The 12,826-nt window shown below is 36.7% G+C and overlaps 1 long non-coding RNA gene across 1 annotated transcript in view; it reads right to left on the bottom strand.

The window, feature by feature from the left end:
- Positions 1–12,170, bottom strand: part of LOC110265550 — a 15,194-nt gene extending 3,024 nt beyond the window's left edge. Inside the window, exons 1-2 of the long non-coding RNA XR_002351705.1 lie at positions 12,159–12,170; positions 10,185–10,192 (exon numbers count right to left, since the gene is read on the bottom strand). This is a non-coding gene — a long non-coding RNA (uncharacterized LOC110265550). The remainder of the gene's footprint in view (positions 1–10,184; positions 10,193–12,158) is intronic.

Raw genomic sequence — 12,826 nt, 5'->3', positions numbered from 1 at the left:
TTTTTTAGTAGAGTTTGTTCATGATCATCCACTAAGATCATTTCAGGCCATGTTAAAATTGTGAAACTATTACTTGTTCATTATAATCAGTCTTATGTTTATCTTTATTAATCTTTATTAATTTTTGTGCTAACAATTTTGTTATTCAGAACCTTGCTTTGTCCCTGTTAATTAACATACTTACATACATGATGAAAGTCCAAAAACAACCAATTGGTTTTTGACTTTGTTATTAGAAAATCACTGCTAATTGGTAGACGAATTGAAACTTGAAAGTGCTATTGGCTAAGCTCAATAAACAGTAGCGGAAAAGAGTGCAGTGTGTGATAATTAATGCTTCTAATACTCGGTCCAAAAAATAAAAAATAAACCCATATATAGTATATGTATACGGAATTTAATATCATCTGTAAAGATGAAAAAATAAATGTTATTAGTCTGAAATCCATTAAATTTCTGGTACTTTACCACAAAGTTAATCTGGTTAATCTGAAATCCTTTTTGGTTGATGATTTTTGTGTAGTGTTTTAAATTTGGAAGATATTTTAGGATGTTTATTTATAATTTATATATTATTTTATTCTAAAACGATTTTTCCGGTTGAACCACCGGTTGAACCGATTGGACCAATAAACCAGTAAACCAGTGACTAGAACAGTTTGATTATCGGTCCGGTTTTCAGAACCTTGATCACAAGGGTAGGCCAATTTTCCGTTGTTTATGTTGGTAATTTCTTTCTGGTAGCTAGCTATCATCTTGAATTCGTTAATAACCCATGATGCATGTATATATGATATGTACGAGATTCTTACATAGTGTTTTGTTGTTTTTTAGCAAATTGATGGTGGTTCAATATCTAATGGTCTGAGAGCGAAATCTACTCCTCTTTGCGAGTACTAGTTTTTCAAAGCATATTAAAAACCTTTCGATCGGACAGAAATTTAAGGAAATCTGAAAATAATAAATAAAGACTTTGAAAATAAATTGACTGAATTTGAAATGATTAGCATTGAATTTAAACAAAGCAATAAAATACCTTCGATCGGATCAAAGGACTTTGAATTCGAAATAAAAAAATTGCTGAAATTATAAATTTGCATGAAAAGGTAAAGTTTCCAGAAAATGTAAATGAAAAGTAAAAAACAAGTGGAAGGAACCCTATAGAAAATTGACTCGAAGCAGACTCAGAAATTCGCTGGGATGTGAGCGTACGTGAGTAATTTTTGAAACAAAGTTCCAACCCTTATGTCTTCGATCCTTCTCCTATTTATAGCCATCTCTAGCCAATCAAATTAAAATGTAACTCCCACGTTGATGAAAACGTGTGTAACTGTTCCCGCTTCTTCTACTTTATAACGTAATGTCCAAAATGCAATCTTCGAATCTTGAGGTCTTCGATTTACTTCATCGATCAACTCACCGACGAACTATAATAATCAAACTTCGACTTATTGTCAAAAAGCCTTCTTGATGTAAACTACCTTCCGAGAATACATGCTTACTGACTCTCAAATAACTCCCTTCTTCGAAATTAATTATTTTCGACTAACAAATTTCCCCTAGGATTAATGTGTTATCCTCGATATCATTTCAGGAAAAACACGTAATCCTAAACATGCAATTAACTCAAGGCATTAATTAATCATAAATGAAACTTACTTTCCTCTATTTACTTACATCTGTCTGACACGTTTCCCATGATCCTTCAATTTCTCTGTCCACCACTTCACATTCTCTAGGAAGTTACTTCAATTTCAAATTTTGAACTTCCTTCTATGACATAGCTAAAACATCTCTGCTTACTAAATTAAATTTTCTTACTGGTATGCGAAATTGCGATCATCAACAATGGCGCTAAAGACTTGGTGCTCTCAAACGTGAATCACACTTTGTCACAACTTTGGACAACTAACTAGCAAGTGCACTGGGTCGTCCAAGTAAAAAACTTTACGTGAGTAAGGGTCGATCCCATGGAGATTGTCGGCTTGAAGCAAGCTATGGTCACCTTGTAAATCTCAGTCAGGCGGATTCAATTGATTATGGAGATTTAATAATTAAATGATAAATAAAACGTAAAATAAAGATAGAGATACTTATGTAATTCATTGGTGAGAATTTCAGATAAGCGTATAGAGATGCTTTCATTCCTCCTGAATCTCTGCTTTCCTACTGCTTTCATCCAATCCTTCATACTCCTTTCCATGGCAAGCTGTATGTTGGGCATCACCGTTGTCAATGGCTACATCCCATCCTCTCTGTGAAAATGGTCCAATGCGCTGTCACTGCATGGCTAATCATCTATCGGTTCTCGATCATACTGGAATAGGATTTACTATCCTTTTGCGTCTGTCACTACGCCCAGCACTTGCGAGTTTGAAGCTCGTCACAGCCATCCCTTCCCAGATCCTACTCGGAATACCACAGACAAGGTTTAGACTTTCCAGATCTCGGGAATGGCCATCCATGGGTTCTAACTTATACCACGAAGACTCTAATATCTCCGACTCGGTCCCCTGTATTAGATATCTAAGAGATACTCATTCTGTCTCGTCTTCATATAGAACAGAAGTGGTTGTCAGGCATGCATTCATGGGTGAGAATGGTGATGAGCGTCACATAATCATCACATTCATCATGTTCTTGGGTGCGAATGAATATCTTAGAATAGGAATAAGCTTGAATTGAATAGAAAAACAATAGTACTTTGTATTAATTCATGAGGAATAGTAGAGCTCCACACCTTAATCTATGGTCTGTAGAAACTCTACCGTTGAAAATACATAAGTGATAATGGAGTTCATTGGTCTCGGCCCCAGAGGGGAACCAGAGTAACCAAGACTTCAAATACAATAATAAAAAGTCCTATTTATACTAAACTACTCACTAGGGTTTATAGAAATAAGTAAATAGTGCAGAAATCCACTTCTGGGGCCCACTTGTTGTGTGCTTGGGTTGAGCATTGAAGCTTCACGTGTAAAGGTCTTCCTTGGAGTTAAACGCCAGTTTGTAACGTGTTTCTGGCGTTTAACTCCAGAATAGGGCAAAGAGCTGGCGTTGAATGCCAGTTTGCATCATCTAAACTCGGGCAAAGTATGGACTATTATATATTTCTGGATGTCTACCTTCCAACGTAATTGAGAGCGCGCCATTTGGACTCCTGTAGCTCCAGAAAATCCACTTTGAGTGCAGGGAGGTCAAAATCCAACAGCATCTGCAGTCCTTCTTCAACATCTGAATCTGATTTTTGCTCAAGTCCCTCAATTTCAGCCAGAAAATACCTGAAATCACAGAAAAACACACAAACTCATAGTAAAGTCCAGAAATATGATTTTTAATTAAAAACTAATAAAAATATACTAAAAACTAACTAAATCATACTAAAAACTATGTAAAAACAATGCCAAAAAGCGTATAAATTATCCGCTCATCACTTACCGTCATTTCACTTTCTGGATTTTTATTCTCTGAGATTTTATCCTTTTCTTCTTCTCTTAATCTTCCGTTCAACTTTCCTGTAACTTCAGTTCACTATCATTAACTTCTCAATCTACTTAACAATGGCTTCTTTTTCGATTTATAACACTCCCACTGCCCAGGATAAGTACAAAGGTCCTATAGCTCGTGATCAAGCTCCCCCAACTTTGCAAATACTCAACCAGATTAACGATGAAATCATTGAGGACCCTCAATCTCATCCTGACGACAGAATAATTCTCATCCCTTTCACCATCGATGATGAGACTCACTGCTTCATTTGCCTTATTCAAACCTTAGAATGAGCTAATAAACAACTCAGTTTCTTCCCTAATGCCAAAGGAGAAGATTTTCTCATCAAACACAATCTCCTTATCACTCCCTTCATCAACCCTCAGAAACTCTTCAGAAATAATCCCAAAATTACTCCTCAAGGGGCTGACTTTCGAGTCTGGCGTAGGCGCCTCGAATCAGAAAAAAGTGATGTTTGGAGAACACTTGGTATCCATGACCTTCTCTGACTTCCCCACTTCTCGCTGACTACTTACCACTGGGTGATTGGTGCAGCTGTAACTTTTTGGAATAAAACAACAAATAATTTTCACCTTCCTTGTGGAATGGTGGGTATCACTTTGCTTGATGTGATTGCCATTACTGGTCTCCCAGTAAATGCCCCTGAGCTGACTTTCGATATGCAACCAAACCAGGACTATAAAGTAGTCCACAAGAATTTATATAGTGATTTTATTGTTCACAACATGGGACAAGAAGACAATCCTATAACTGATGAGGAACTTGTCGCCTTTTTGTACTATTGGTTAAATGCCATTGTTTTCTGCTGAAGAAGTGTCCAAATGCAGAAATTATTCCCTCCTTTGGCTGCTCTCTTACATGAAGGTTACAGATTCAGTTTGGCCAAGTTAATTTTAGGACATCTGTTTGAAGAACTTGTCCATTTGGTTGACTGTCTTCGAACTAACTCTTCGATCAGTGTAGGAGGTCCTCTTTGGCTCCAACTCTGGTTAAATGCTGTATTTGAAAAATACATGAACAAAGAGGGGGACATAACTTCCAAAAAATAACACATTGAAGGATTCCATTTGGCCCCTCTTCAACCAAATTTCAAAGATGCCACATCACTGAAAGACCTGTTTTGGGCTACTTTCTCCCTCCTCCATTCTTGTAAAAGTTTCAATAACAAGATTTGAATTTCACCCCCTTTTTTGCGTCAAAGCTGTGGTCCCCTATGGTTCGAACACCTTCTCTTTCCTACTAATAATCAAGAAGATGAAATTGCCAATAAAACCTGGGCAAACTTGCTTGCTGTTCAGGTAATTCCGACTAAATTACCTCAGTACAAAAGGGAGCAATTTAAGGCAACCCTTTATGCCCCTCATTACGTTGCTAGGCAACTGGGTTTCTCTCAAGCCATCCCTGTTCTTACTCATCAGAATGAGCATCCCCTTTGTCATATCGAATTCATTTTGAAGAAAGAGATTGACTACTGCCTCACAGCCAATCAACAGCACAGAGACAACTACAACCATCTTCTTTACGAACGTAGCTCATACATCACCAAATCCTTTTCCGAGTGGTGGACTACATATTTCTCCCAATACAGTCGCACTTTCGATGAGATCAAGAATTCGGCAATCAAGGTTATCCCAACTGCTGAAAGCTCGCCAAAAAGGGTTTTGACGAACAAATTTTTGCTAGTAAAGAATTCACAAAAGTAATCACGTTGCAAGTATAGTTTCTAAACTAACAGTAATGCTTTCGTACAAAAACTTGTTTGTCACTAAAGCAAACCCAATAAAAATAAACCGAAGTATTTAAACCTCGGGTCGTCTCTCAAGGAATTGCAGGGAGGTGTAGTTATTATTGGTTATGAGATTGTATCTTTTTGGATTTTGAATAAGGAACAAGGAATGTAAATTGGCAAGAAATTAAATTAATAACTAAGAAAAGCTCTTGGCAAGGTATGAGAATTAGATGTCCTATCCTAGTTATCCTTATCAATTGTGATGAGAATTATTGTTGCACCCACTTGGTTAACCTCTAACTATGAAGGTAAGTCAAATGGATAAATCAATATGAATCCTCAAGTCCTAGTCAACTCCTAAGGAAAGACTAGAGTTAGTGGGATTCAAGTCAATTAGCAATTTTCAATTATCAATCAACAAAGGAGTTTGACAACTCAAGTGTCTCCAATTACTCAACCAAAGCTAAGAATGTAAAAAGCTGAATTAAAATCATAAATATGAAATACCTCAAATTGCATTAAATAAAGAAATCAAAACTAACATGGAGTTCATAAACCAAATTGGGAAAATAAATAAAGTAGAATGCTAGAATAAATAAGAGTAGAAGAGAAATTAAATTAAAGGAACGTTGAACCTGGAATTGAGAAGAAATAAACCTAAAACTAAGAGAAATCCTAAAGCCTAGAGAGAGGAGAGAGCCTCTCTCTCTAAAAACTACATCTAAAACCTAAATTGTGAATAATGAACGTTGTGTGAATGAATGAATGATTCCCCCACTTTGTAGCCTCTAATATGTGTTTTTTGGGCCGAAAACTGGGTCAAAAATAGCCCAGAAATCGCCTCCAGCGTGTTCTAATGCGTCCAGCTCGTGGCTCTGTCACGCGTACGCGTCGTCCACGCGTACGCGTGGATTGAACTTTTGCCAGGTCACGCGTACACGTGATCCACACGTGCGTATCACCTAATAGCATGGAAACTATAGCAAATTATATATCACTTCGAAGCCCCAGATGTTAGCTTTCGAACACAACTGAAACTGCCTCATTTGGACCTCTATAGCTCAAGTTATGGTGGATTTAGTACGAAGAGGTCAGGCTGGACAACTCAGCAATTCCTTCAATTTCTTGTATTCCTTCCACTTTTGCATGCTTCCTTTCCATCCTCCAAGCCATTCCTGCCCTGTAAACCCTGAAATCACTTAACACACATATCAAGGCATCAAATGGTAATAAGAGAGGATTAATATTAGCAAATTTAGGGCCAAAGAAGCATGTTTTCAATCATAGCACAAAGTTAGGAGGGAAAATGTAAAACATGCGAATTATATGAATAAGTGAGCAGAGAGTTGATAAAAACTACTCAAATTAGCACAAGATAAACCAGAAAATAGTGGTTTATCAGGTTTCAAAAAGAAAGATCGAAGCGGCATCGCAACAGAGACAACCAAAAAAGAAAATACAAAAAATTCTTACCAGAACTTCCAAAAAGGTAAACTTTCGATCGAATTTTTCTGAACCTTTCATTACCATATTTATTTAAACACACCTTGATTCCGAACTATTTGATCATTATCAGATTCAATCATCAAGTGAAAGTTTTTCTGATGAAAGTGAGCAACATACACAAACAAACATCTTCACTCCTTCCCTAGAATCTGATTCGGAAGATGACTCAGAAGACGCTCCATTTCCTCATCTGATTCGAAGAAGATCCATCCAGGTAGTTTTATGTTAATTTCGAATCTTCCTAATAAATCGAAAAAACTTAACCTGTAAAACATTTTTTTCTTATTTCAGGCTGAGAAAATTGTTGAATCTACCACTAGTTCTACATTTACTCCTGAATCTGAAACACCAAGGGATCAACCAAGGCCAGAACAATAAGAGTCTCACTCCTCTGCTTAAACTGTGATCTCTGTTGAGCCCATAAAAATCATCCTGCCATCAATAATTGACACACCATCCTTAGCTGACTTAACTCATGAAAACCTTTCACTACCACAAAGTCAACCCATTGAAAATCCTCCTTCTCCAATTAATATTGATTCCCTTCTCAGGTCTCCTATTGCACAAGGCCACGAATCACCTATTCCAGACACAGGAAACGTCCTTTCTCCTCAGAAAATCCTAAGCCCAGAAAGAACTATTGAGCCCTCTTCTTCACATGATCCCAAACCACCATATGAGATTCCTAAAATCACTTCTAATCCTCCTGATGCTGAGCTGGCTAAACTTGTAGCATTCCTAACATAGATTGCACAAGAAGATAAAGCGCCTATCTCAAATCCAACCCTTGAAGATGCTTCAACATCCAGCCTCCCTTCGGAACTCAATCAACGCACACTTCAGTAGTTAAACACTCTTCTGAGGCTCTTGACATATACCCCCACCGAATGGATCAGTCAATTAAGCTTGAATTCTCTTTTTTCTGATATTTTGAGCTCTTCTCTTGAATTTTAGGTCCCTCCTTAATTTTCTTCTATAATCAAGAAGTTTATAAAAATCTTGAATAGCTGCATCACTATTCAAGATAAGTTACAGGCAGCCAAGGAGAAAGTAGCCCGAATTGAAATCGAATCAGAAGAAGTTAATGCAGCTCTTCAACCAATGAAAGAATCATGGAAACAGTATGATTTAAGGGTTTCTTAAGCCCTCAATGCTTGAGCCTTTTATGACAAGCAAGAAGAAGAGCTCAAAATAGAACTAGCCCAAATCGAACAAAAGCCAGCTAAAATTCGAAAAAGAAAAACAGGCTTAGCTGAACCCTTGGCCGCAATTCAACATAAACAACAAAAAATTTTCAAGAAACTTTGTACTGTAGAGGCTAAATAGAAAGAACTCAATAAACAACTCAATAAAAGTCGAGGCGTTTTTTGCTTTAGACAGTGAAAGGGTTCAACTGTATTCCGAACTCGAAAAACTTTTGGAACCTTTCATTCCATCTATCTGAAAATCTTATCATGTATAATGACTTTTTTTATATATATTTATAGTTTTAGTTTTGATTCCCCATGCATCAATAGCGTGTCAAGTATCTCTCATTTATCAACTTAACCACATTTCCAGAATTAATGTCTTTAATTCGATATGCATTCCTAGAATACGAATCAACCACTTGAAAAGACCCTTCCCAATTATGGGACTATTTGCCAAGAAATCTCGACTTCTTGTCAATCGGCAACACAACTTTTAATACTAACTCTCCTATATTGAACCACTTCTCTTTTATTCAACAATTATAACTTCGAGCAATGTTTTTTTCTGTCGAATCATATTTTCAAGTGCTAAAACACGTTCTGAGTCCAAATCATCCAACTCATCATACATCGCATTCCAATAATCATCGTCTGGTAAATCGTTTTGCTTTAATATTCTTAACGTGTTAAGATTAATCTCTATTGGCAAAACTGCATCATGACCGTACACTAATTTATAAGGGGAAGTACCTGTTGAACCTCTTTGTGAGTTTTGATAAGCCCATAGCACTTGGCTCAAAGTTTCATGCCAAGTTCGAGGTTTACTACCAATTTGCTTCTTAATCAATTTGATCAATATTTTATTTGCTGCCTTGACTTACCCATTAGCTTGTGCATAATATGGATTTGAAGTAACCATGTTAATGTTTCTTGAGGTCGCAAAATTCTTAATTCGCTGGCCAGTAAATGTAGTTCCTTGATCAATACTCAAAGTTTGGGAAATTTTGAATCGATAGATTATATGTTCCTCAATGAAGTCTATCACCTCACTTTGCCCAACCTCTTTTAAAGGAACAGCTTCAACCCATTTAGTGAAATAATCAATTGCCACCAGAATAAACTTATGATTCTTCGACGAAGGAGGATGTATCATTCCAATCAAATCTAAAGCCCATCCTCAAAAAGGCCATGGTTTAATAATTGAATGTAATTCAGATGTTGGGATCTGTTGTATCACTCCAATGCGTTGACATTCTTACTTAACACACAGATCACGACATCGAATGGTATACAAGAGAGGATTAATCATAGCAAATTTAAGGCCAAAGAAGCATGTTTTTAATCAAAGCACAAAGTTAGGAGGGAAAATGTAAAACATGCGAATTATATGAATAAGTGAGCAGAGAGTTGATAAAAACTACTCAAATTAGCACAAGATAAACCAGAAAATAGTGGTTTATCAGGTTTCAAAAAGAAAGATCGAAGCGGCATCGCAACAGAGACAACCAAAAAAGAAAATACAAAAAATTCTTACAGGAACTTCCAAAAAGGTAAACTTTCGATCGAATTTTTCTGAACCTTTCATTACCATATTTATTTAAACACACCTTGATTCCAACTGTTTGAATCATTATCAGATTCAATCATCAAGTGAAAGTTTTTCTGATGAAAGTGAGCAACATACACAAACAAACATCTTCACTCCTTCCCTAGAATCTGATTCGGAAGATGACTCAGAAGACGCTCCATTTCCTCATCTGATTCGAAGAAGAAAGAAAATCCATCTACGTAGTTTTATGTTAATTTCAAATCTTACCAATGAATTGAAAAAACTTAACCTGTAAAACATTTCTTTCTTATTTCAGGTTGAGAAAATTGCTCAGTCTACCACTAGTTCCTCATTCACGCCTGAATCTGAAACACCAAAGGATCAACCAAAGCTAGAACAACAAGAGTCTCACTCCACTGCTCAAGCCGAGATCTCTACTGAACCCATACAGTTCATTCTGCCATCAACCAATGAAATACCACCCTTTGTTGACTTAACTCAGGAACACCTCCCATTACCACAGAGTCACGCCATCAACAATCCTCCTTCTCCAGTAAATACGTAATCTCTTCTCAAGTCTCCTGTTGCACAAGGTCTCGAGTTACCTACTTCAGATATAGGGAATGTTCCTTCTCCTCCAAGAGTCCTGAGCCCAGAAAAAAACCATTGAGCCATCTTCTTTACATGATCCCGAACCATCAACTAGGATTCCTGATACCACTTCTAACTCTCCTGATGTTGAACTGGTCAATCTTGTAGCATTTCTAACACAGATTGCACAAGAAGATGAAGTACCTATCTTGAATCCAACTTTCAAAGACCCCTCAACATCCAGCCTTCCTTCTAAGCTTAATCAACGCACTCTTCAGCAGCTAAATACTCTTTTGGAGCTTTTATCTCATTCTCCCACCGAATGGATCAGTCAATCGAACTTCAACTCTCTTTATTCCGATATTCTGAGTTCTTCTTTGGAATTTCAGGTTCCTCTACAATTTTCTTCCATAATCAAGAGGTTTATAAGAGTCTTGTATAGCTGCATCACTGTTCAAGATAAGTTGCAGGAAGCCAAGGAAGAAATGGCCCAAATCGAAACCGAGTCAGAAGAAGTTAATCTGGTTCTTCAACCATGAAAGAATCATGCAAAAATATATGATCTGAGAGTCGCTCAAGCCCTCAATGATCGAGCCTATTATGACAAACAAGAAGAGGAGCTCGAAAGATAACTAGCTCAAATTGAACAGAAGCTGGCTAGAATTTGAAAAAGAAAAACCGATTTAGCCGAATCCTTGGCTGCAGCCTAACACAAGCAACAGGAAATTTTCTAGAAACTTTGTACTGCAGAGGCTAAACAAAAAGAGCTCAATAAGCAACTAGACAAGGCTCAGAGTAAAGAACATGAACAAGTTGAGGCATTTTCTGCTTTAGACATTGAGAGGATTCAGCTCTATTCCGAACTCAAAAAACTTTTGGAACCTTTCATTCCATCTGTCTGAAACTCTTATCATGTATAATGATTTTTTTTATATTTTTACTCTCAGTCTTGATTTCCCATACATCGATATTGCTTCAAGTATTTCCCATACATTGATATTGCTTCAATTATTTCCCATTTATTGACTTAACCACATTTCCGGAATTGATATCTTTAATTCGATATGCATTCCCAGAATACAAGTCAATTACTTGAAAAGGCCCCTCCCAATTATGGGACTATTTGCCAAGAAATATTGACTTTTTTTCAATTGGTAATACAACTTTTAATACCAAATCCCCTATACCGAACCACTTTTCTTTTATGCGACAATTATAACTTCGGACACTGTTTTCTTTCTGTCGAATCATATTTTCGAGTGCTAAAATACGTTCCGAATCCAAATCGTTCAACTCATCATACATCGCACTCCAATAATCATCGACCGGTAAATTGTTTTGCCTTAATATTCTTAATGTGTTAAGATTAATTTCTATTGGAAAAACTGCATCATGACCATATACTAATTTATAAGGGGAAGTACCTGTTGACCCTCTTGGTGAATTTCGATAAGCCCATAACACCTGGCTCAAAGTTTTATGCCAAGTTCGAGGTTTACTACCAATTTGCTGCTTAATCAAATTGATCAATATTTTATTCGCTGCCTCAACTTGCCCATTGCTTGTGCATAATAAGGAGTTGAAGTAACGATACTAATGTTTCTTGAGGCTGCAAAATTCTTAATCCACTAACCAGTAAACATAGTTCCTTGATCAGTACTCAAAGTTTAGGGAATTCCAAATCGATGGATTATATGTTCCTCGATGAAGTCTATCACCTCATTTTGCCCAACCTCTTTTAAAGGAATGGCTTCAACCCACTTCGTGAAATAATTAATTGCCAGAATAAACTTGTGATTTTTCAACGAAGCGGGGTGTATCACTCCAATCAAATCCAAAGCCCATCCTTGAAAAGGCCATGGTTTAATAACTGAATGTAATTAAGATGCTGGGATCTGTTGTATTACTCCATGGCGTTGACATTCTTAACATGCTTTTGCATAATCAATGCAATCTCTAATCATAGAAGGCCAATAAACATGATTATGACGAAGTATCCACTTCATTTTTATTCCAGCCTGATGGGCACCACATATACCTCTATGACCCTCTCTCAAAGCAATATCCTTCTCTAATTGACTTAAACATCTAGAGATATCTCCATCGATGCCTTTTCTATATTAATCATCAACTATCAAAACGAAATTCATCGCTTTCAACTTTACTTTTCTGTCAACTTGAATATTAGGATCTTTTAAATATTCCGCAATTGGCTTCCTCCAATCATCATCTTCCCATTCATCCAAAGCCAAAGCCTCTCTTTCATCGACAAGTACTAGGATCTAATGAACCCTCGCTAATTTCCCTATCGTTTTTGGGAATACTTTGTATCTCGACGCAATTTGGGCCAACACATTAGCAATATCATTTTAAATCCTTGGAATATGAACCAATGACACTTTTCAAAAAGATGCCAACAGTTCCCATGCCATTAGTAGATACTTTTTTAACTTTTCATTATTGCATTTGAATTCCTTTGACAACTATTTCAAAACTAGCTGAGAATCCCTGAAGATTTGAATATCTATAGCTCCTTTTTCAATCAAAATTTCGAGGCCCAATATTAAAGCCTCATATTCAGCCACATTTTTCAAACAAGGATATTTTAACTCAAACAAAAACTCTGATGGAACCCCTTCTAGTGAAATAATTAAAATCCCTACTCTATCACCATCTTTGTGTTTCGAACCATCGAAATATAATTTCCAATAGTCGAAATTTACATCAATTATGTTTGCCCCCTGGTCATTCAAA

This window comes from Arachis ipaensis, chromosome B08, assembly GCF_000816755.2.
Source record: "Arachis ipaensis cultivar K30076 chromosome B08, Araip1.1, whole genome shotgun sequence".
Classification (NCBI taxonomy): domain Eukaryota; kingdom Viridiplantae; phylum Streptophyta; class Magnoliopsida; order Fabales; family Fabaceae; genus Arachis; species Arachis ipaensis.
The sequence above is the reverse complement of the archived record's forward strand: the minus strand, read 5'-3'. Positions and strand labels throughout refer to the sequence as shown.